Source organism: Leptonychotes weddellii, chromosome 2, assembly GCF_054177405.1.
Source record: "Leptonychotes weddellii isolate Sample4059 chromosome 2, ASM5417740v2, whole genome shotgun sequence".
Lineage (NCBI taxonomy): Eukaryota > Metazoa > Chordata > Mammalia > Carnivora > Phocidae > Leptonychotes > Leptonychotes weddellii.
Genome location: NC_138370.1, coordinates 34,889,048 through 34,914,572, shown reverse-complemented (window position 1 = coordinate 34,914,572; position 25,525 = coordinate 34,889,048). Strand labels below are relative to the sequence as shown.

At 45.7% G+C, this 25,525-nt stretch overlaps 1 protein-coding gene across 2 annotated transcripts in view; it reads left to right on the top strand.

The window, feature by feature from the left end:
• LZTS1 (leucine zipper tumor suppressor 1) overlaps window positions 1–25,525 on the top strand; it is a 52,240-nt gene that overhangs the window by 12,506 nt on the left and 14,209 nt on the right. Inside the window, exon 2 of one of the 2 annotated variants that reach the window (XM_031041225.2) lies at window positions 21,077–21,211. The exons of the other annotated variant lie outside the window; for it this stretch is intronic. The gene's annotated coding sequence lies outside the window, so the exon portion shown is untranslated. The remainder of the gene's footprint in view (window positions 1–21,076; window positions 21,212–25,525) is intronic. 2 annotated transcript variants of the gene reach the window in all.

Genomic DNA, 25,525 nt, shown 5'->3' with positions numbered 1-25,525 from the left:
TAATGAAAGGAAAGGAGTAGAGCCCAGAGACCAGCAAAGTTGGAGAAAAATATATCAAGATTAGAGCCCAGAAATGCTTTGAGTCACTAAGTTTAACATGGTAACCCAACAGATGCTCAGTGCTATATGTTAAAAAACAAAAACAAAGATAAAGCCTAGCTGCCATGTACTAAGCTCTTAATTTTATCCCAGTTCCTTTACAAATAAAACTTCACCTAATACATACCAGAAACTTGTGAGGTAGGTACTACTGTTAGCTCCAGTTTACAGATAGGAACGGAGGCTTAGAGAGGCCCCAGTGGTGGCCCAAGACTAGGAGTGCAAAGGCCTAAAAAGGATTACCGACTGAAGCCAGAGTGCAGGGGGAGGTGATGGAGGGGTGGGGGTCATGGGACAGAGTTAGGGTGAGGTCTGGAGGAGCAGGCAAGCCTGTGGGGAGAGGGTTGGGCAATGGGGCAGGGGGATCCCTGGCTGGTGGTGAGGTCTACGGAGCACCTGATGCCCCTAGAGGTAAACAGATGGTGTGTATGGCTAGAGCACTGTTGACCGCAGCCTGGGTTCAAAGCCAGGCATTGTTCCTTGCTAGATATAAAACCTGAGACCTCATTTGCTGCATCTGTTGTATGAGAATAATAATAGTGTCCCCCCTCAGTGTTGAGGTACAGCTTGCTTCAGATCATGTGTGTGTAGTCCTTCATCCAAACCTAAGGAAACATTCAGCAGATGGGAGCTTAGGAGGAGCTCTGTCCCCCAAATTGACATCCAAGGAGATTGGACTCTGCTATTTCAGCTCGGGTGTCTACCTCTGGCCAGAGGCAATAGGAAGGTAAATTGGTAAACTCTCTCCCCACAGCCTTTCCTAGGCAGTGGTGACCCCTTCTTGAGCCATGGGAGGCTGGCCCTCAGCCTTTCCGAGGGGGCTTCTGACAGCATCCAGGTCCTGCTTCTTGAGGTGGAGACTGAAGAATCCCCCAGCTGTGTGGGGGAGGGAGCTCTGCCCAGGGATCTACCAGCAGGGACAGTTTCACTCCTTCTTCTCTGCAGGAGGAGAAAAAAGCTTCGAGGCTGAAACAGAAGTGGAAGAGTGTGTGTCCCCCAAGCCCTGGGGACAGAGAGAGGTGGGAGCTGAGCCACACCAGTCTGGTTCCCCCCTCATCCCTGAGGCTCTTTCCAGGAGTAGCTGAGTGGAGGAAACCCCACCCTTCTGGGTGGTGGCCCAGCGCAGGTGGCCTGAGAGAGACGAGGGCACCAGAGCAGCAATCCCAGTCCACATCTGCTGCACATTCTGGGAGCACCGCTGAAGCCACTTGGCTGAAACCACCCTGCCATCCCCATCCTAAAGTTAGCACCACTCTGCCAAGTAGGAGGACAGAGTCAAAGAACCAGGCAAACTCAGGAACACTCTGTAGAGCCAGGAAGGAAAAGAGAGTAGAAGGGAGGGAGGGAGAGGAAAAAGGTGGGTGGGCAAGTTTGTTGATTTAGCTTCTGGCCTTCTTTCTACTGAGTGTCTTAACTTGAACTGCTATAACAAAATACCATAGACCAGGTAGCTTGAATAATAAACACTCATTTCTCACAGTTCTTGGGGCTGGGAAGTCTAAGATCAAGGTGCTAGAAGACTTGGTGTCTGGTGAGAGGCCACTTCCTGACTTGCAGACAGCTGCCTTCTTGCTGTGTCTTCATGTGGTGGAGAAAGAGGGTTCTGGTCTCTTACTCTTCTTATAAGGACACTAATCCCATTATGGGTGCCCTACACTTAACACCTCATCTAAACCCAATTGCCTCCCAAAGGCCCCACCTCCAAATACCATCACAATGGGGGTTGGGGCTTCAGCATATGAATTTGGAGGGACAAAAACTTCCAGTCTATAGCACTGAGCATCTGTTCGGTTACCATGTCCAGCCGTGTGCAGGCCTCAAAGGGAGTATAAGGCAGGTAGGATTCAGTGTCTCTGCTTCTGAAGGCGCAAAGCCCCAGTGAGGAAGTGGATGTAAAGTCAGGAGATGTGTTAAGGAAGGCACACAGGATGGGTTTCAATACTCTCTGCTGCTCATCCCCATCTGACATTGGACCAGTTCTTTGTTCCTGCTGAGCCTCCTTAGTCATTGGCAAATTGGGAGAAAGAATCACTTCCTGCCTGGGTCACTGTGAGAATTTTTTTAAGTGAAAATCTTACTCAAGTATATAATATACATACAGAAATGTGCACAAAGCATGGATGAACAAACTGATGAATTTTCAAAAAATTTTTATGTAAGTAGAACCCAAGGCAAAAGATAGAGCATTAAAAGTATCCTCTGAAGCCCCTCTGGTCCCCCTACCCTCTGTAATTCTGTCCTTCATCCTGACACCATATCTTTGCCCTCTTTATCAACATCTGATTAATAGGACCATATAGCATGCATCCTTTTGTGAGAGACTGGGCTATGCTACTCTATGTAAGAGTAGCTCCATGGATCTCATTGCCCCGTAATGTTCTATGGTATGAATACACCGTGCCTCATTTATTTTACTGTGGATAGGACTTACGTTTCCAGGCATTTCCACTTTGGGACCCTTACACATAATGCTGCTAGGTCTTTTAGTAAACACATGGGAACATTTCTACTGGGTGTGCACCTAGGAGTGAACTGCTGGGTCATAAGGCGTGCATATATCCAACTTGAGTAGATCCTGCCATTTTCCTAGTGTGGCTGAGCATATCTGCTCAGAGGATGCTTTGCATCTTTAACCAGCACTTGGTTATCTGGCTTTTTCATTTTGTCATTGTTGTGGTTGTATTTAATTATGGTTTTAATATGCATTTCCCTGATGACCAATCGTCGTGAATACCTGTTTATACATTTTGGCCATTTGCATATTTTATTTTATGACGTGACTAATTAAAATCTTTTGTTCATTTTTAATTTGGTTTCTGTCTTTTTATTAGAGATTTACAAAAGTTCTTTTTTGTATTCTGTTGAGAGTCCTTTGTCAGATATGTATATTATAAGTATCTTCTTCCACTCTCTGGCTTGTCTTTTCTCTCTCAGTGGAGACCTTTGATGAAGAGAAATTCTTAATTGATCAGTATTTTTCCTTTATGATTAGTGTTTTTTAGGTCCTGGTTAAGAAATCTCTGTCTATTCAAAGGCCAAGAAATTGTTCTCCTTTGTTTTCTTCTAGATAGAAGCTTTAACATTTTACCTTTTGCATTAATATCTGTAATTCATCAGAAATTCATCAGAAATTATTTGTATGTAGTATGAAGTAGGAGTCAAGATAACTTTATTATAAATGGATACCAGTGGACCCAGCAGCAATTAATAAAAATAACTTTTATTTTCTCACGGCTCTGCACTGTCCCCTTTGTCACAAATCAAGTGACTGTGTGTGGGACTGTTTCTGGACTCTATTCTGTTCTATTGGTCAGTTTACCTACCTTTATGTCAATACCACATTGTCTTAATTATTGCTACTTCATATGTCTTGAAATCTGGTAACATATACCCTCCAGCTTTGTTTTTTTTCAGGATGGTTTTGTTTATTCTTGGACTTTTGAGTGTCAGTGTATAAGCTGCTGGGATTTTGATTGGTAATGTATTGACTCTATAGATTGATTTGGAGACAATTCAAATCTTTAGAATATTGAGTCTTCTAATCCATGAACCTGACATATGTCTGCATTTGTTTAGATTTTCTTTATCACAACACTTTACTTTAAATAATAATTTTATGTAATACATAATTATATAATTTAATAAAATAATTTAAATAACGATTTAAATAATTTAAATAATACTTTCCAGTTTTCAATGTAGAGACCATGTATAACTTTACTTATTTTTTAAATGTACATTTTTAAATAGTATGTTTTTAAAATTTCTTTTTCTGTTTATTTGTTGCTAGTATATAGAAGTGCAATTGGTTTTTGTATACTGACATTGTATCCAGAGACTTTGCTGAATTTATTGCAAGGATTAAATGAGATAATGGGTAAATCCTAGGCATATTTGTTGGTGGGGTTCACTAATTCTGATCTGTGTGCAGAGGAACTGAGGCAGGTCAGGGACTCAGTACAAAGGGTGTGGGTGGTGAAGGAAAACATCAGAATAGGAAGGTCATTGAGCTCTGGAGGGAATGATTTGCCTGGTTAATTACACGAGGGAAAATCCCTACGGAGAGAAACAATAGGAGAACAAGAAAACCATCTGGAATGAACTTTGAGAGAGATCCAAGAGATCTGAATGGATTCTAATGTTGGTGCCGCACTTTATAGTTTGTAAAGCCCTTCCGCATCGCTGTGTCATTGAGTCTCACTGCACACCTATGAAATCACCACATGTGAGGTCCTTATGCCATTTTCAGAGATAAGGAAAGGGGCTCAGAGAGTTAAGGGGCTTGTCCAAGTTCCCTCCCTGAGGAAGTATTGGTAAGATAGGTTTCAAGCACACAACTTTTGATTTTATTACTTAGTGGGGAGATTTTCTTTTATTTATTTATTTATTTTTTGCATTTCACTTTACTTCTTTTGTTTTTTTTATTATTATTATGTTATGTTAATCACCATACATTACATCATTAGTTCCATGATTCATTGTTTGCATATAACACCCAGTGCTCCATGCAGAACGTGCCCTCTTTAATACCCATCACCAGGCTAACCCATCCCCCTAACCCCCTCCCCTCTAGAACCCTCAGTTTGTTTCTCAGAGTCCATAGTCTCTCATGGTTCGTCTCCAGTGGGGAGATTTTCTAACATTATCAATAGCCTTGGTTCTGATGAGCTAGGCCATGGGAGCAGGAAAAGGTTATCAGGAACATAAATGAGGCAAGTGTTGAAATCTGTGTTTAGAAGACCTTTGTGCAGAATGGGTTAGTGGGAAGAGGAGGCAGGCCATCTTGAAGGTTGTCACCACATGTTAGGCATGAGATGCTTCCTCAGGGAGGCAAGGGAGAGCAAATGCAGAGGAAGGACCCACAGTGGGCCAGGTACCCACTGGGTCAGGTCACAGCTCCCCATGAACAACACATACAAGTGAGGAATGCTCCTTTGGGACTTTTGGATCTCAACTCCACACTTAAAAAAGAGAGAAACATGGCTTGTGTCATGATTAAAACCAAAACCAAATCAAAACAATGAACTCTTTTTTCCTCACCTGTTCTGCTAGACCCCCTCTGCCAGCTCCTAGTACACACTGACCTTGGTAACCTTCAGGGAACAGCTCTACTCCAGCCCCCCAGAGGTGGCCCACCTTGGGCTGTCTTCATACTGGGAGCTCAGACCTTTCAGCCAGTGACTCCCTTTCAAATGGCTCTGGTGCAGCCTGCTCTCCCTGAGCATGAGGCTGAACTTGGTGGTGGGTGTGCACAATAATTCTTTCTCTCTTCTCAAAGCATGTTTAGTTGCTGGTCTCACCAGAGCTTCTCAAAGTGTCTGAATTGGAAAGAGCAGTTGCAGTGCTGCCCAAAAGCAGATGATCAAGGGGAGCCCCAGAGAGAATGACTCACTCAAGACCACACAAACAGTCAGTTACCCAGAGGAGCAATTCAAGGCCCTAGTCCATTTTCCTTTCTATTCCATCTCTTAAAAAAAAAAAAAAAAAAAAAAACAACGTGAGTTGGGGTGTCTATAGCTTGGACAACTCTGAAATTCCTTACATTGGGTCCATTTTGCCTCTCACAGAAGCCAGTTGTGGACTTGGAAGATTTCCATGTTTCCTAGGCCTGACTGAAATACTGCCTCTGGAGACTTCTCTCCTTCCTCTGTCTTCCCACCCCAGTAGAGAAGCCTAGAGCTGGGCAGGCAGAATGTGGCAGCTGCAAAGACCAGATGCACTGAGGGCAAGGTGGGCAGGAAAGCTATCCTCTGGGGTCTACATTTACAGCCAGCTTCCTCTGAGTCCTTCCTTCCTGTGCCCCAGCCCAATTAGTTCTCAGCAGTATCTTCCACATCCTCTCCTTGCTGGTACAAGCTGCTTCTCTACATAAGCCATATCCCTCATCTGGAATGGGTCATATATCTGCCCCGAGCAACTGGGTGGGGAGGAGGAATTGAAACACAAATGGGCGACCTGCTTACAAAAGGCTCTCTGTCAAAACTACTGACTCCATGTGTCTCTGGGCCTCCAGCTACACCACCCCTTTACCCTGAGACACTTCCAAGACACACCTGAATATCCAAGAAATGTTTCCTCTGAGGCCACTGAACACACTGGAGAGATCCCTGGGCTTAGACATCTTCTATCGAGCTTCCTTTCTAGAGCCATCCCCACTCCACCCAAATTTTGAGGCCCCAGGGACACTCCATGGTGGGTGAAGATGGAAAGGAAACTGCCAAATTCTACCTAAAATATCTGATGGTACTGATATTTATTGAGTACTTTTTATATGCTAGATGCTGTCAGATGCTTTACATATGCTATCACATTATCTAATCTTTAGAATAATCCCAAGGTGTTCATCAGTGGTTTTCAACTGGGAATGATTTTACCCACAGGGAACATTCAGCAATGTCTATGACATTTTTAATTGTCACAACTGGGCAGGGAAGGGGGGCAGAGAGTGGGTATAATTGGCATATATATATACACATACACACACACACATACATAGCCTCTTATAATAAAGAATTATCTAGTCCAATCTGTCAATAACACCAAGGCTGAGAAACCCAACTGCAACTTACAAATGCAAAAAGAAAATGTGGGGTCAAAGTAGTGAAGTAGCTTCCCCAAGGCTCTTACAGGTAGTGAGTGGCTGAGCCTCTGCTGCAGTCCATATCTATCTGTTCTTTTAGTTACAAAATGCTCCCTTTCCAGAGCAATGGCCCACCAGGTCCTGTCTATCCTGGGAAGGAACAAATGTCATTGTCTCTGACTAGGCCAGCAATTTGCATTTGCCTGACCAGAAGCCCAGTGAGCTCAGGGAGCAGTGGCTAAGGTGCAGGCTTTTCCCCCAGGGTGCTCTGGGGGGTTACAGAGGTATGAGCCTCTGCCTCTTCCCTCTAGAAATCTGGGATCTCATCAGAGTAGGTATGGTAGGTGCACATGCAGAGACCTTTTGAGCGCCAATTGAGGGTACTGCCAAGAAGCTCATGGGAATCAGAAGGACTGTGGGCCCTGGGGGGGATCAGGGAATGTCTCCTTCATGGAAGGGCAGGGCTAGAGTAGGTACTAGAAGGCCTGGTAGTGGGGTTTCAATACTAAGGGGAGAACTGGGATCCTACACCAGGGAGAAATGAGCCTACTCTGGGGCCAGGCTGGAGGGGGTACTGTATTGTGGTGGGTAGGCAATAGACCATAACAAAGCACCACCATTCCACTGACTCTCTTCTCTTGTGTCTCTTACTTCATGATCTTACTTTTGCTATGCTTCCTCTAATGACTTTCTTCATAGTCCTAACAACCATCTTATTAACCATTAGCTTAAAAAATGTTGAAAAGACACCATTTTTGTTGAGCTGCTGAGGTAGAATAACTGTTTTCCATGCCACTGCAACCACCTGGCCCCTAAGCAGTGACTAGAGAGAATATATAAGCAAAGCGTGAGCTAAAGATCATAGGAGCAGACCTGGTTGGTAGGAGTAGAATTCAATTCAAGGAGGACATAGCACATAAGCCTGCTGGAAGGTACTTGAGAGCCGTCTTCTGGAGAATCTTGAATAACAGGCTAATGGCTAAGAGGAAGGCAGAGACTGAATCTCTAGAACTAGCTGGCTCTGGGGAGAATGGGGGCAGGGGAAGGGCTGGGGATTAGTATCCTGGAGTGATGTAGCTGATGGGGTTTTAGTGAAAGATGCTGCCAGGAACACCCCCACCACTTCCTCCCTGCCTGCTCTGCAGAGGTCGCCAGTTCTCCTGATACTTCTTGAAATAACATTAGCGCGATAGACTCCCCAGCTAATAGAGGGGGAGGGCAGTCCCACATTCAGGCAGTGCTGCTCTTTATTTCAAGTGTCCTCTCTGTTAGTGGGATGTGGGGTCTGAACACATGTGCACGCGTCTCTGTGCATGTGGCAGCAGGAGGAATAATCCCAGTGAATGTCAATGAATGGATAGGGACAATGAGGTACAGTGAATGAATGAGCTGTAAGGGGCCTTTCATGAGGCCTGGAGTGACAATTGAACTGCAAAGGAAGGGTGCCAGCAGGAATGGTATCCACATCCAGAAAATTGGAGAAGACTTCTATGCCTGACAAAACAAGGCTGCAGAAGGAACTGAAGTCCCTCCAATTAGCACTATTACCAGGCAGATAAAAGCAGGAGGAAGGGCACACCCTTAGTGTGGGATGGTCTAAGATCAGGGTCAGTTCCTAGAAAGAAAAGACTGAGAAAAGTAGGGGATTTCAACCTCATCTTTACTCTGATGACATTTGGGGGCTGGGGTAGGGTGTGCCAATGGGAATGAGAGCATCTTCCCTGGCCAAAGGGCCTTTCTCTCTCCTGTGGTCAGTAGAAGTTCTACTCCTTAGGGTGGAAGCTGGCTGGGGAACAGGAAGCTCAGCGCTGATTACAGCAATTTCTGAGGCAAAGCTAGGTAGGTATCTGCCATTTTATATTTTCCTAACATCATCCCACTAACATTTCTTCTTCCAACCTCTTTGAGCCTCTCTGCCTTCCCTCACTCCTTCGTTTAACAGTCATTTAGCTGAATATGTGGAGACAAATCAAAGTGTGAGTCTTGGGGTTGGTAGAGAGGTAAAGAACAAATGACTTGAGAGATAACATGAAATCAGTGCTGCCATAGCTTCAGGCCCTCTCTTGTAAAACCACAGGCAAGGACGCAAGAAAGACAGGAAGGCTTCATGGAGGAAGCAATATTTTTGTGGGACCCTGAAGAGTGGGTTATCACAGACTAAAGTCTTGGGTCGTAAGAGCAAGTTATGAAAGAAATTCTAAATTGAGCCAAGCTAGGCTCTGAGGGTATTATGTATTGAGGGGTATTTGGAGGAAATGATGAGGAACCAGTGGAGGAGAAGTGGAGAACAGAACTGGAAAGGGGGGGCTGGGACTCAGGTCATGTAGAGTCATGAATGAGAGGGCAGGTCTCTGAGGAAGGAAATTAAGACAATTTTCCCAAGGGGAGAAGCTGAAAAGGACTTCAACATGAACGGATCAGGTCTGTGTTTTAGCAAGGTAACGTCTAGCTGCTGCAGTGTGGAAGATTGATTTGAGCTAGAAGAAACCTAAGGCAGGAAGTTCATTTGTTTGTTCATTCATTCATTCATTCATTCATTCATCCAGTGAGCATTTATTGAGCCCCAACTGTGCACCAGGTGCTGTGCCAAATGATACAGTGGTGAGTGAGACATTTCAAGGGACTCACAGTTGATGGTATTATTTCTACACTTCTTTCCCATACCAGGACACTCCTGCTTGCATGGAGGGGCTTTCATACGCATTCTCCTATTGCCAGCTTCCCTCTGGTTTCAGAATTCCCCAACTTTGCACCAAGCCAGACTTGGCAATAGACACGCATAACCCCCTGGGAAGTTTCCAAGATGCTGATAAATCCTGCTGTTTTGGATCTTGCACTAGATTCTAACCCCTGAGATGGGTAGAAATGGAGAAAAGGGTGCTTTTAGGACAGTTTTCCCACCTGGGGTTGCTAGAGTTTTCTACCACTCTCCCCTCTACCCTTCAACTCTCTGAATGAAAATCCTCCAGAGTGGAAGCTTCAAAGAGAAAATCCCCAGATAAAGGCCCAGTTTTTAAACCATTTTTTTGTTTTGTTCTGTTAAAATAAATACCAGCCTTATACTTACCTTCAATCCTGATGTCTGATCCTGGGGACACCTTTAACATTTGTTCACTCTTCAAGCCATAGTATGTTAAGATGTATAAAATAAAACAAATCTCTCCCACGATTATATTATTTCTTGATAGTTTCATGATAACCCTCTTATGCTTTTTTGGGGGGGTAGGGGGGTCATGGTGGTGGTCATGGGGTAAGGGATAGGTGGCTGGTAGCTTTAAAGACTGCTCTTCCCATTAAAATGTGCTCCAGTCCCATTTCTTCTATCATGCTAAGATGCACTCAACCAAACACCTCCTTGCTACTAAGCCCTGACTTCTTTTAGTTAATAACAGCTCACCCAGCATGTGACGCCTGCACAAAAGAAATCAGATCTCCATAACCAACAGCTATGATAGAATCTTTGCCTTCATCTCCACTGCTGTTTCTGCCCAGTACCCTCCCCCTCCCGCCCTCAGTTCCCCCCTCCCCCGCTTCCCAGTCACTGCATTTACATCACAGTGATGGCCCTTGCCCCTCCTCCTGCTGCTATCCACTTTCCCTCTTTCTTCCTTCATCCTCACTGGTCCATTCTCTTCCCCTCCCTCTGGTTTTCTTTCACCCCTGTGGAGCCCTCCCCTCCCACATCCACTTGGATTTCCTCCTCTGGCTCAGGCCCTTGCCCCACTCCCTGCTCACCTCTCTCTGGGTCCGCTGGAAAGCAGGGAATTGAGGAGGAGTGGAGATGGGAGCTAACGGATGTGCTCAATTCTTCCATTTCTTCCCTCCCACCCTGCAAATTAACTCACCTCTCCTCCACACTTGCCCTCCACTGTGGCCCGACAGACGCTTCCCTCCACAAGCCCAAGACCACACCCCTGAGTGGTAAACCATTTGAGACACACACATCCAGCCACTGTATCTTTGTTGCCTGTCAAGTCAGCCCAGAGAGCCACCTGATGAGGAGCCAAGGGCCAGGTCAAGGTGTCACTGAGGACTAATTCAGTCTTCTTTTGTGCTAATCCCAATTTCCTGATGAGATAAGGCCACCAACTCATCTGGGTTTTAGTGAGACTTTCCCTGTTTTAGTACTGCAGTCTACTATCCCAGGAATTTCCACAGTCCTGGCACAATTGGTCTTTTTGCAGAATTCTCTTCGCAGAATGGAACTCAGAGTACAGATAACTTAGAAAAACACAGCACCAATAAAGATGTTGAATCCAGTGCATACTCGGTCCCATCAGGTTATGTCATTCAACTGTATTCTTACCCCATGAGGAAGTCCAACACATAAACCTACAAACCAACAGACCCAGAGCCCTGGACCAGGAACTCAGACAGGGGGCCACTGAGGCACAGGTGCCACCCAGAGAAGCCTTCTCTAAAGCATGGCGGAGCCAAAATTGTCACAGCTGTGTTCCAGGCTACCTTGTGTGTTCTGGGGGTGGGGATTAGGGATAAAAAAGTTTGTAAATTCCCACTGTTTTAGTGTTTCCTGGTGTTCCAGCTAGGAAAGGGTAGCTCGTGGAACCCATGAACTATAAAATAGAATATGATTTTTATTTTTTTTTTTAGAAGATGATTTTTAAACACATGCTTATCCGTTTATTCAACAAACATTTATTGAGCTCTGGGCTGGGAGAACAGTATATAAAATAGTCATGTAATCTGTTGAGAAAGAGGTATGAATACAGAGGACTTGAACTACAGTGTGATTCACACTGTTATAAGAACAAGCAGAGGGTGTATTAAAGACATAGGAAGGCCTCCTATTGGAAGCCCTGTCTCGGGAAAGTCTCAGGGACTTAGGTCTAAGGAGCAGCATGGGAAAACCTGTGGAAGAATACTACACATTTACAGATCTCAAGTCAGTCAAAATGGATGGAGGAAAGGGTAAGGGGAGGGAAGGCAGCAGTGCCATATGTTATGGAGATACAAAGATAAACAGTTCTAATCATGAAGGCCTTCTCTGCCATGTTAGGAAATTCTGATTTTATTCTTTGGGCAATAGAGAAGCTTTGGGAGAGGTTGGAACAGAGCAAATAACAGACCTATTGATATCCCAAGGGAAGTATGATAGAAACTTAGACTAAGATAGGGCAGTGGAATTGGAGGAAAATGCTGGTTTTGAGGAAAATCACTAAGAAGACAGGATTTAGTAATTGGTCAGATATAGGAGTAAGAAGAAGGAGTAAAAGGTTCTGGGCTTCATCAAGTTTCTTGGGGTCAGATTTCTGGGTTGGTCACAGTCGTACTATTCTCCAAGACTAGGAACCTAGAAGGAGGGACTCAGGAAAGGTGGGTAACGGCAAGGAAGAGAATGGTGAATTCCATTTTGCATATGTTGACTTTGAGATGTTGTGGCCCATCCCAATGAAGATGGCCAGCAAGCAGTTGGATATTAAGGTCAGGAGCTCAGTATAGAGGCTTGGTTATGAACACAGATCCAAAAATCGTTACCATGTGGATGCAGCTGTAGCCATCAGAAAGGATAGACCAACTAGGAGCAGAGGATAGAGTCCAGGATGTAACCTGAAGCACACCAACCTTTCAGATCAAAAGAGTGAAAAATGACAGAGAGAGAGGCCAAGGGGACAGGAGGAAAGCCAAGAGATCATAGTATCATATAAGCCGAGAAAAGAGTATTTCAAAAGGAATGGAGTGGGGAAAAAAAAAAAAAACTGAACAAACAAATATGGAGTGACTGAGAGATCAAGTTTGTAACTTAAAAAGTGTGAGTTGGACTTACCAACATCCCTGGAGAGCATTTCTAGTGGATTATAAGGGACAAAGGCCAGGCTTCTGTAGACAGAGGACAAGTGGGAAATGAGCAAGTGGCAATAGTGAGTATGGCCTTCTCTTACAAGAAGCTTGTTTGTGAACAGGAGGAAAGGCAGTAATTCCTAGGGGGTGGAAATGGAGTTCAGGAGCTGCTGTGTTGCTTTTGAGTTGGCAGATTTGTGCATGTGTAAATGCTCATGAGAGGGAATAATAGAAAGCCAGAACTTGGAGAAATAGAAGGAATAGAACGTAATTGTTAGGGCCAGGCCCCTGAGAAGGCTGGATTTGATGGAATCATGCCATGGCTAGAAGGATTAGCCTGATGTGAAAACATTCCATTGTGACAGAACCAAAGGAGGCAGGAATCACTTCAACTGTAGGTAAGTTTATGAGTTCAGGGAATTGAGGGAGTTTGCTCCCAGTGCTTCTACTTATCTGTATTGTAGAGACGAAGTTGCCTTCAGGAGTAAGACGCAGAGGTGGTACCGGGCTTACACATTGAAGATGTGACTTGAGAAATACAAAAGGCAGGAGTAAAAGCCCGAGCTTGCTAGGAGATCTTGATTCTTTGGTGTAGACATTAGAATCTGGGCTCAGAAAGAGTTTATTGATTTAGTTGACAAAATCATTACTCAGCAAAACACAGTATGGAGCAGAAGAAGGCAGGGAGCGCTGGATCCAGGAAAGGCAGAGGCATTGTGCCTCAGATGGGAGGAAGCAGCACAGGCAAAGGCACAGAGAAGGGAAGGACTAGATGGGTCCCTGGAAGCTGTCAGGGGTGCTAGGAAGGAGGTCACTCTAGATGTCAGACGCAACCCTGAACGTCCATGACCCTGAGTACTGGGGCTAGTCAGGAAGAGTGCTTAGCTGGTGAAGCTTGTGATAGTAGGAGGTGAGGTGAGAAGGCAGGTTGAGGTTAGGTTGTACAGGACCTTGAATGTAAGCTACATCTGTCATTTTCTGTATAACATGTTTTCCGTATTTCTGTATTACATGTTTGTTCTGCTCACTGCGATGTCTATAGAGCCCTGATAGTGACTGCACATAGTAAATGTTCCCCAAATACTTGTGAATGTCAGACAAAGTCACGGGTACTCCCAGCAGCTTACCTCCACAGTGGCAGATCTCTCTACCTGTCAAAGTTACTGCTGACACCTGTACTGGGAGGAGACACTTAGCTCTGCCTGCCCCACCAGGCATTTCAATCCTGCTTTCACCATGTTTGCCCCATGACTAGGCTATATGAGGCAATAGGCAAGCTCTGGCCTTTGTACCCAAGTCCTGGGTTCTAGAATCAGTTTTTCTAGCTGTAACCCCTGGAACTCTGCTTACTGTCCAGGGTTGTGGTGAGCACAGATGAGATAAGAACCCAATGCAACAGATATTTCTCCAAAGAAGACACACAAATGGTCAACAGACACATGAAAAGATGCTCCACATCACTTGGCATCAGGGAAATACAAATCAAAACCACAATGAGATACCACCTCACACCAGTCAGAATGGCTAAAATTAACAAGACAGGAAACAACAAATGTTGGCGAGGATGTGGAGAAAGGGGAACCCTCTTACACTGTTGGTGGGAATGCAAGCTGGTGCAGCCACTCTGGAAAACAGTATGGAGGTTCCTCAAGAAGTTAAAAATAGAGCTACCCTACAACCCAGCAATTGCACTACTGGGTATTTACCCCAAAGATACAAATGTGGTGATCCGAAGGGGCACTTGGACTCCAATGTTCATAGCAGCAATGTCCACAATAGCCAAATTATGGAAAGAGCTGAGATGTCCATCGACAGATGAATGGATAAAGAAGATGTGGTTCATATATACAATGGGATATTACTCAGCCATCAGAAAGGATGAATACTCACCATTTACATTGACGCAGATGAAACTGGAGGGTATTATGCTGAGCAAAATAAGTCAATCAGAGAAAGATGATTATCATATGGTTTCACTCATATGTGCAATATAGGAAACACCATAGAGGGTCGTAGGGGAAGGGAGGGAAAACCGAATGGGAAGTCATCAGAGAAGGAGAAAAACCATGAGAGACGCTTAACTATAAGAAACAAACTGACGGTTGCTGGAAGGGAGGTGGGTGGGGGGATGGAGTAATTGGGTGATGATGGGCATTAAGGAGGGCACGTGATGTGTTGAGCACTGGGAGTTATATGAAACTAATAAATTATTGAAAACTACACCTGAAACTAATGATTTACTATAAGTTGGCTAATTGAATTAAAAAAAAAAAAACCCACTGCAAAGGTGATGGATGTATAAGGTCTCATAGCACCCATATATCACTGTAGGTAAAGCACCTGGTAAGTTGTCCATTTAGCTATTTCCTAGTTGCTTCCTGTTCCTTGTTTTTTATAATCAATGAACAGTAAGCGGCTGAGAGGAAGGGATGCGGGCCAAGAGATGCCCTTCCTGACATCCTCATCCATGGCCTGGCCCTCATGGGAAGAAATAATAGCTGATACATAAGGTGACCATATGCCTCAGTTTATGTCTGCTGTCCTGGTGTAATTGATACTAGTGTCTCCTTTCACTTTTAAAAGTATCCAAATTTTATGTTCACCCTGCTATAGCCTGTGCTGTGTTAACAGATTCTGTGTTCCCTGGAAACCTACGTTTGCAAATCGGTGGCTTTAGTTGGACACAGAGAGAAGCAAGTCTGGCTGCCAGGCTGGCTAAATAACATGTTTATGCAACATATGTGTCTCACTGGCCACAGTCGCCCCATCTTCTAGTTATATTACCCACAGGGCAGAGAAAGGGAGCCCTATAGCCAGTATAGCAGGATGGGGTAAGTATTAAAGGGAGTCCTCATACCCTTTGCTCTCTTCCACCTGACTATAATGCAAAGGGTTATAGTAAGCAGGCTGCTCAGGGGTGTCCTTGAAGGACTCTGTGTATAAGGGGATTTGGGCCAGATTTCTTTGCCCTGGTTTTGCATTTTGAGAGATCTGCTCAACCTGAGAAGCACCTAAAAGGTTTTTAAAGCTTTTGCAACATTACAGGGGCAGGGACAATATTTTATATCCCTGATCCAAACTTTTTAATATCTGGCTCTTTCTGATACTCCAAAAATTCTCTCTACCCTTACTCTACACTCACTGTTAATTTCATGAGCCCTAGATTGGGAAGATGGAAGTGGGAGAGGAAGGAGAGGAGGGAGGCAGGAATGAAGAAAGGAAGATAGTCTTCTCTTACTGAAGGCAGGTAAGATTTTCTTCAGGGCCTTGAGTGGACAGGAAGGTTGAGGGAACCAGGAGACAAGGTTCGGGAGAAATGGGAAGTTAGAAATTATTCAGATGAAATCTAATTAAAATGCTCACCTAACTCAAATTCACAAGGATTTACCCAGCATTTCCTCAGAATATAAAAGAAGTTCCCTACCCTCAAGGAGCTTACAGTGATAATTCAGGTAGGCTATGATTAATACAATGATAGAATACAAAGAAAATACCACAACAGCAGTTCTCAAGCTTCAGTTTCCTCTGAAAGGCTGTTAAAACACAGATTGTTGGTCTCCAGAAATCAGGGTTGGGGTAGCTTGAGAATGTGCATTTTTAACAAGGCTCCTGATGAAGCTGTTGCTGGTGGTATGGGGGCTGCACTTTGAGAACCATTGCCAAAGAGGATCTGGAGACTGACATACCTCAAACTTATGTGAGAAGCTCCACAGAGCAGGCAACATTTGAGGTGGGCCTAGAAAGATAAATAGGGTTTGGGATATCAAATGATGATAGCTGACGGTTATTGAGTGCTCATAATAAGCTGGGTGCTGAGTCTAAATGCTCTACTTGCATTGTTGATTTAATCCTCAGAGATATCAGATGAAGTAGATATGGTTAATGTCCATAGAGGCACTGAGCAAATAGATGACCCAGTGTGCTTTACCAGCTCAAAATAGTGAAGGGACACAGCACAGGAGATGTTGCTGGGGGTTCTCTAAGAGCCCCCAGCTGGAAGTCCCCTTCTTCTGCCCAGATCTCAGCTTCTATTCCAAGCCCCCCAGTAGGAGTTACCATATGTCCAACCCTCCCCCTCCCCTAGAGTGCAGGGACTGGATATTTGTGGTCTTGGATTTGATTTCCTAGTAGGGCTTAGGACTGGCATTGCTTCCTTATGACACAGCCAAGGAAGGCCATGGGAGGAAGAGGTGCTTGTCCACCTTTCCCTGTGATGTATCCAAGCTCAGGGAGGTCCTTCCTGGCAGGGGAAAGTCTGTGTGGAAAAGCGCTGACTGGCAAGTGGGGGAACCATGAACCATTCAGTATCACTGGACCATGACAGGGAAGGAGGGACAAGAGCAAAGCTGTAGTAACCCTCAATTCCCAGCATCTCCATGTAGCACTTCAGGGTCTCTTTTTGTGTAACCCTTACCAGAAGGTGTCACAGAGGTGATGAGGACAGTAATGAGCGACTTAGGGGCAGCCAAGGGCCAACCCTACAGGATCCCTGAGCTTTGGAAAGAGGTTAATTATCTTACTTTCAGAACCAGTGGGGGCAGCAGGCTCCAAGAGGGCAGAGGGATTGCCTGATGCTCACCAGAGGCTCCTTTGCAAGATGTGAGGCTTCAAGTTCACTGTCAGGAACACACCCTGGAACAGGAAGTGGGGAGGTTGAGAAGTCAGGGCAGAAGTGACACAGAAGTCAAAATTCCCCAGCCAGATACATCAGATGTTACTGAGAGAACATTAACTCTGGACATGTGGAGACTCATCAGGAATGGTCACAGGATTCTCATGTTGTGCACACAGATCCTAACAGAGAGACCATGCCATTGAGCACATAAAAACACAGGTGCACATGGACAAACTCCAAATCCCAAAAGCCACAGTTGTTAAGGGACCAGGTTGAACTCTTCAAGCCACTCCAGATCATTTCCAGTATCCAGAGTCGGGAATCTGAGCTTCGCCCTCTGCCAGGGCTTTCCTAATTCCAATCCCTTTCTGTGTACTAAAACTTTCCAGGTATCTTCCCTGCTCCCCAGTACACATTTATATATATTGGATATACTCATTGGGTATAAAATCCAGTCTGTGGTGGAGATGAGGGAAAAGGGGAAGAGGGAAGGGGAGCTTCTTTAGGACAAGCACATGCTCCCCCCACTTCCTCCACCCTTCATCCTTCCCTCACGCTTCCCTACCTTCTGGAAGACTCATTACTTTCTGTTTTAAGATCTTCCTATTCTATTCCCCAAATGGTGCTCTCTCCCAGGGGTCTTGTAGGTGCAAAAGGCTCCTACTCTGCCTGCTTCTTTCTACTCTGTCTTGCTACCTCCTATTTCTTGTCATACACTCACACCAACCAAACTCATGAGCTCCAGTTTTCCACTGATTTTCTGAGGAAAGATACTACTTATCACCTGGCCTCAGCTCCTCTTTACGGTTGGTGATGACACATGAAGTCACAGGTTGCTGGTATATGGGGTGGGAGATTTGATTTCATCTTTGGTCTGACTCTTGATCTGAGCATTTTTAAAGAGTATCTCTCAGCATAGAATAATCCCACTCCAGTCTTTCTTTTCTCCTGTTTAACAAAGATATAAGTGGAAAGAACACTAACTAGGGAGCCAGGAAGCCAAGTGTCTAGCCCCAGCTCTGCTCGTGCCTTGCTATGTGGCTTTGGACAAATAACCCAACCTCTTTGGGCATCAGTAGCCTCTTACTGTGGAACATTGAAGCAGCACCCCAGGATTTTAAAAGCTTTTTCCCTTCTGTTCTATCTATGATCTGGTACCAACTTGTTTCTTGTCCTGATTGCCCTGGGGCTCCTGCCCCCTTAGGATGGGTTTCATGAATAGGTAGAGTAATTAGATGGTTGTCTCTGTGACCCTCAAAGCCCTCTCACTGTTCAGGTTGCCCTTTCCCTCCCTCAGGCTCCTGGAATGCAATGGAGGTAGCTCACCTGTCATATTTTCCTCTGACCAAGGAACGTGATCTGGAGAGTGAAGAGAAGCACAGTATGGAGCTGGGGATAGGTGAAGGAAGAGTCAGATTTTTGGTGAGGTGGAGCCACAAAGGCATTCCACAGTCAAAAATCCTGAGGGAACTTGAAACCTCTCCCATCCAATTCAAGAGGCCAAGATTTGCCAAAGGCTAACCAGGTGCCAACTTTGGTACCTGAACCAGGGATGTCATGTATCCAGTGATGACAGTGTGTCATTACCCCCCTTTCCTAAACCATGGCCCACATTGCTAATTTATTACAGATTCCTCCCTACTGAATTAAATTTGGCCTCACAATACCTCAGACAGCCACAGAGATGGCGAATAGGCAAAACCTGTTTAATCACTGTCCAAGACCTTATTGGTTCTGACCCTCAGTCACTTAGTGCAGACCTATCCTCAAATCCACCTTTCCAGGAAGTGCCCTGCTCAGTGGGCACTCTAGGGTGGTAAGGATTTGGCTGGAAGGGGGGCTGTCTGACCCCTGCATTCTGGCCTCCAAAGTCCTAAGTGTCCTGGGTTCCTTATGTCTGACCACGTGAGATGGGAAGGAGCTAGGAAGTTTCCCAGACCTCTTCTGGATATCTCACTCACTCATTTAAGATCTGAGCCACTGTTCTTTGGATGCTGCCCCCTTTACCAGGAGAAGTGGCTGTCTTCACTGGGTGCTGCCCAGCTCACAGGGGCCCTTGTGCCTACTGGCACCTGAGTCATGAATGTGGATGAGGCTTGCCTTCTGCTTTCTCACAGGGAGCAGCTGCTGCACTAAAAGCAGCGGGGTTAAATTTGCATGAGCTTTGCATGTAACTGTGGCTTTATTTTTGGAAGAGAGAAGGGCAGGTTGGAATGGGTGGGTAATCATGTTCCTGAGGAGAAATGTCAATCATCGCAAGCTGCCCACTGGGATGGAGGAAGGCTCTGCCACAGCTGAAAGCTGCGACCTGCACACAAAAGGCTGCCAGGCAGAATGGCTTTTGATTCCTCCTGAGCAGTGGGAAGCAGAATTGCTTCCGATTGTTCACCCCAGTGGAATGACTCAGCCTGCCAGTGATTTCCCTTTCACTTTCTGCCTTTTCACAGACCCAAGTGCACTTAACTGAGAGCTGCGTGGGCTTCTGCTCCCAACCCCCGGGCCACATGCTCCCCCTCAGACCTCAGCCATTCCTCATGCTGCCCACACTCCCCCCACCCTCCTCCTCCTCCATTCTCACCTTTTCATTCACCCGTTTACTCAGAAAATATGTCCTGAGCTTTGCACATGGAGCCCTCCAGGCAACCAAACTTCGAGGACTTGCAGTCTGAGCTGAGATGATTAACCTGCCCCAGCCCTGGCCCCAGCCCCAGCCCCCAACCCTCATCTAGAGCAGCAAATAGGAGGAGAGGTCAAGAACAGGAATACAAACACTGGAGTTCTAGATAAGAAAAGCTGAATCAGTCAGTGTAGTAGGGGGAGGAACAGAGGGTCAGGGAGAGAGTCATCTTGAAAGGGGAGTCAATTAACTCTGGGCACGTGTCCCATTTAGCCCCGGAGAGACCTCTGCTGGGGAGCTGGCTAGGGGCCCACCCACCAGCCACCCCCAGCCCCCGCCCCCTCCAGCCCCAGCTGGCAGATGCCCCAGAGCTGCTCTCACATCTCTGCAAGCCCCAGCTGCCCTCTTGGAGGCAGAGAGGCAGGTCTGGCTGCTGGGCAAGTCCCCATGAATCCAGCCATGCCTGCCACAGGGAGATGGGGTGGGAGTGGGGGGTGGTAATCTTTCCCTAAAGACCTGCTTTTTTTTTTTTTTTAATTTTTTTATTTGAATGTAGCTCACACACAATGTTACATTAGTTTTAGGTATAATACAGTGATTTGACAAGTTTATCCATACTCACCACAAGTACAGCTACCATCTGTCACCATATACTGCAATTACAATATCATTGACTATCATTGACTATATTCCTTATGCTGTGCCTTTTATTCCCATGACTTGTTCATTCCATAACTGGAAGCCTGTATCTTCTACTCCCCCATTTTGCCCATCCCCCCTCCCCTCTGGCAACCACCAGTTTGTTCTTTGTATTTATAGGTAAAGACCTGCTCTTTTAACTTCAAGACATGTGAAGCTCCAGTTCTAGCATCTTTCGATACCGACTTATAATTTCACAAGCACTTGGTTTAAATTCATCCCATGTGTACCATTCTTCTTACTGGGGCCAACCATTATCAAATATGTGATTTCATTTAATCCTGTGAATACCTGCTCTGTGAGTTAGGTATCAGCTATGCTCATCTGACACAAGGAAATAGAGATGCTGGAATGTTAAATCTCATGCTGGATGGCAAAACAGATCCATCAATCTGTGATCCTTTGTTGAGGGCCTAATGCGATAATGCAGATAGAACATACCACTATGTAGGGGGCCTAATTGAATGGTATCTGATGGTTCCTCCTATGGACCCACAACTGTGCAGGCACAGATCCTGTCTTTGGGGACTTTGCTTAAAGGAGCAAAGAAGTCCTAGCAGGTAGGTCCAGAAAGTGAACTGTTTGTGTATCCCAGAGCTGGGGTGAGGCAGAATTAGAACTAGAACTCAGCTTTCCTGACTTCCCACCAAGCATCTTTCCATTATAGGACTCTCCACAAGAACAGCAGTTCTCTGCACTTTGGGGCTATCAACACCAAGCAGACAGAGAAGCAGGAGGGAAGACTGTGAAGACAATGCCAGAAACAGGGTAACCTGACTGCCCAGGCAGTGTCTTCTGCCAGGTATCTGGTGTGTGTGTATGTGTGTGTGTGTGTAGGGGGGGGGGCTATCTTAGCTCAGGCTGCTCTAACAAAATACCACATACTGGGGGGCTTAACAACGGACATTTATTTCCCACACTTCTGGAGACTGGAAGTCTAGGATCAAGGCACTGGCAGATTAGGTCTCTGGTGAGAGCTCTCTTTCTGGCTTTCAGATGGCCACCTTCTTATTGTATTCTCACTTGACAGGAAGAGAGAGGGAGAGACAGAATGAGAACAAATGAACAGAGCAAGCTCTCTAGTCTTTTCTTGTGAGGACACCAATCCCACCATAAGGACCCTATCCTCATGCTCATCTAAAACTAATTGCTTACCTCCTAATACTATTGGTCACATTGGGGGTTAGAACTTCAACATATAATTTTTATGGGGGACACAAACCTTCAATCTGTAACAGGCAGACAATACAGTGAGAACCTTTACCTCACTTCCATACAAAAGAAAAAAAATTAAAAAGCACTCATGTGCTGGGGGTAGAGAGAGCTGGTTCCAATTCAGCAAACTCCTGCCAGTCCCTCCTGTATTTTCAGTTAAACCAGTGCTGCTTTTTAACCTCTTTTTATTTAGGTGTACCTGTCTTGTCTCTCAACCAGATCCTTAAAAACAGACACTGCTTTATATTTCTGTTCTTGGCCAAAAACTTGGAACAGGACTGGGAAGTGAAGGAGAGGGGAAACTTACTTTGCCCAAGTGGCCAGTTGACTCAAATAGAGTCTAAAAGATGGAAATTTGGATTGAAACCAGATTTGGATTCTAGGTTTGAAGACTTGGCTTCCTATGTATCTGTTGTGGGACCTCAGTTTAAGTCATATATCCTCCCTGTGCCTCACCTTCCCTTCCACAAGCTCGCTCAGTAAATCCCTGTGCTCCCTGTGAGCTGACTTTATTAAAATCATGTATTGAGCACCTACTGTGTTCTTAGCACTGTGCTCGATACTGTGTGGGATACAAAGAAGCTTCAGCCCTTCCTGCCTTCAGGAAGGTTTAAAAGATAATTGGAGAGATAACCGTTCATCCCTGAAAGGTTAAATAATGCAGGAGCCATCACGAGGCCTTGAAAGCTGAGTGCCTAGTGAGCCAAGCACTGAGTAGCAAATGTGGGCCCAGCAGAGAGGCTTCTTGTGGTCTGTAGGTCTTCCCCTAGGGCCACACTAGCCAGGCCTGGAAGAGGGCCATATTCTTCCTTTGAGAGGAAGCTACAGTTTCAGTACCAAATCAAGTTCCTTGTGAGGCCTTGCCCCTCTTTTTCTCAGCACCCAACACGTTGCTTGGCATATGGTCCACCTTGAGGGACAATGTAAATGAATAATAGTGTGAAGTTCTCCAACTTCCACAGATGGAACTAAACATGAGGATGCATAGGTATGGTTCCCATGGCTAAGACTCAAAGTTATCCTAGACTGGTGACATCCCACCAGAAGGAAGGAGGCAGTTGCAAGCAGAGCTCTGGCCCCAGCCCAGCAACCACCAGCCATTCCTGGAGGCAGGTCAGCTCCCCCATCTATGGCTGGGGCCCATGTGGAGCCTACAGTGGCTTCCTCTGCCTTCTCAGTCACTATACCCACTGAGTGATCCTCTCTGAATGGTGCAGCACTGCCAGCCCACAGGATGGAATCCCATTTTTATCAGGCAGCCTTACACACACACACACACACACACACACAAACACAGTCCCCACAGCGCCTCTTTACACATGTGGCCCACATAGAGCCCCCCCCCCAAACTGGAAAATGGAACCCAATTGGCCCTATTCTATTGGTAAAATGGGAATTTTGAGTCCAGGACTCCTGATGTGACCTGGGCAAGTCCCTTCCTTGCTCTGGGCTTCCATGTAGGCTTTGTGTAGTAAAGGAGTTGGGGTAGAGGATCTCTGAGGTCCTACTATCTCTAGCATTATGAAACTTTGACCATGGAAGATGCTGCCCTCATTGTCCAGACTGCCTCAGAGCAGGGAGGCCCTCCATCACTTGCAACAGGATGATCTCTCTGTTTAGTCAAAACTCCTTTACCCCCTCCCCGCCCCCCCCACTCCATCACAGGGTTGCTGCCTCTTGCCTCCGCTCTGCCAGTGGCACCCTCTTATTAATAACAGCAGTGTGCCACTTCCTCACCCCAGAGTAATATGGTGAAGTGTGATTTGGGGTTGCTGCCCCATTCTTACTGCCCTCTTGTGATGTATTGGCCAATAAGGGTCTCAGATGTCACCTCTCCTAAAAACTAGACATCTAAGACTCAAAGAAAATAAATCCTAGAAAACTTTCCACCCATGTGGAGAAGTAGTGATATACAAGAGTATTTTAGCAACAAAATGGAAACATCTGAGTAGGGAGGAATGAGTGAAATGTAGTAGGATACTACTGCACAGCAGGTAAAAGAAGGAACATGAACTGGTCCCAAATATATCATGTTGAATAAAATAATCAAGGTTGCAGAATGATACATACATCAGGATACCATTTATGTAAAGTAAAAAAGCAATACCTATACTATTCTTTATGTTAAGAATATTTAATGATTAAAAAAATGTACATACGTAATCCACGATAGGGATTCTCCCTGGGGAGAGAGATATGGAGGAAAGGAGAAAGGAAGAAGTAATGGGGATTTTAACTTTGAGATGTTTTATTTCTAAAACAAGTAGCATTTTAACAATTGTCAATTCTGCACAAGTTACTTAGATTATTTTTATAGTATTTCAGTATTTTACAAAGGGATTAAAATTAAAGTTAGTGGATGAAGAAGGCTCTAAGAGCAGCATGTCAGGTACCAGAGCAAGCATTGGTGAGATACCTTGCCTGGAGGGAGCCTGTTCATCACAGTCTAGGTGGCTGCCCCCTCCAATGCCTGCTGCCTTTCACCTTATGGACCCTCTTTGAAGCAGTTCCAAAGTCTGTTCAAGTCTTAGGAAACAGTGTTGCAGGAACCTGGAGTCTGAGCATGGGAGGGTGGGGTGGAGGAGGACGTGCACTCGGGTGATACAGCAGTTTCTCTGGTTTCACTTCCTTTCCTTGCTCGCATCTCAGGGAGTCATTAGTTAAGTCAGTAATCTAAGACTAAGCTATTTGTTCCTCCCCAAAGTCTCCAGTGAACACTGGGCTTTGGCATCTTGGTGGGAGGGTGCCAGGCAGAGTGCAGAGATGTCCCACAGCAGGGCAGTGGGTTCCTGCTGGACCTTCCTGCAGGACAACTCCCTGGGCAGTGACTGAGAGGGGAGGAGAGACAGGGGGAGGGGAAGGAGGGAGAGAAGGTGGAGCGGATGGAAAAATAACCCTTCCGGAGGCTGAGCGTGCTGATCTTGTGAGCGACCTCTCCAGACTGGGCAAGGGCAGAGGAGACAGTGGGTAAAGATGCTCACTCTTCCTAGGCCAAAAGTCTGGATTCCTGTGGGCAAGGCCATAGCTGCTTTTCCTCAGGGTTTGGGATGGGAGGGTGAGTAATATTCTTTCTCACCTTCCTGAGTCTAGACAGACCCCTTTTCAACTCCATGTCTCCATCTCCACATTCCATAAAAGGGGATCAGAGAGATATGTCGCTCTGGCATGAGCCCTGGTTTCTTTGGGGAAGGAGAGTGCAAACTGGTGTGGGGGAAAAGCAGCTGTGCTGGGAGTAGAAGCAGCTCAAAAGGGAGGGCTTCCCAAGATTCCAAGATTCCAAGATTTCTGGTCCTGTTGTAGCAGCCATACTGAGGGCAGGCAGGGGGTGGGGTCAAGTAGGGGACAGGGAGGACTGGCCTGGTACTGGGGGGGAAGTCTCCTGAATTCCCTGGGGCCAAATTTTGAGAAGTATAGGCTAGGGGGTCCTTTTCTACCAGATGTTTTTGGCTGTTCTTTTCTTTTCTTCCCTTCTCTTAAACCTGGAGTCTAATTCTTGTTTGACTCTTTCTGGAAAGTCAGTAGGAGGTCATGCAGGAGAATGTTGCTGTAACATGCTCAGTGAGAGGTTCTATGGCTCCTTTATTTTTCCTCTCTTGTCCTCTTCCCTCTTTCTTTCCCCTTCTTGAACCTCCAGGATCTGCGTGATTGCTTATTTTTTACCCTAAGTACGTACAGTACTTTGGGCCAGTAGGGATTTGTTTCCCAGGAATACAAATGTGCCGCTATGCCTTGTCCTTCCTGAGTACATAGATAGCAAGTCTGGCAGGGGTGGGTGGATGGGAAGACCTAGGGTTTGGGAACTAGGATGGATCATAGCCACATTTTCTGTGATGCTCTCTCCAAGTTGATAAAAGAACAAGTCTAGACACTGAAAGGTAATTAGTTTAGCTTCAAGTGCATC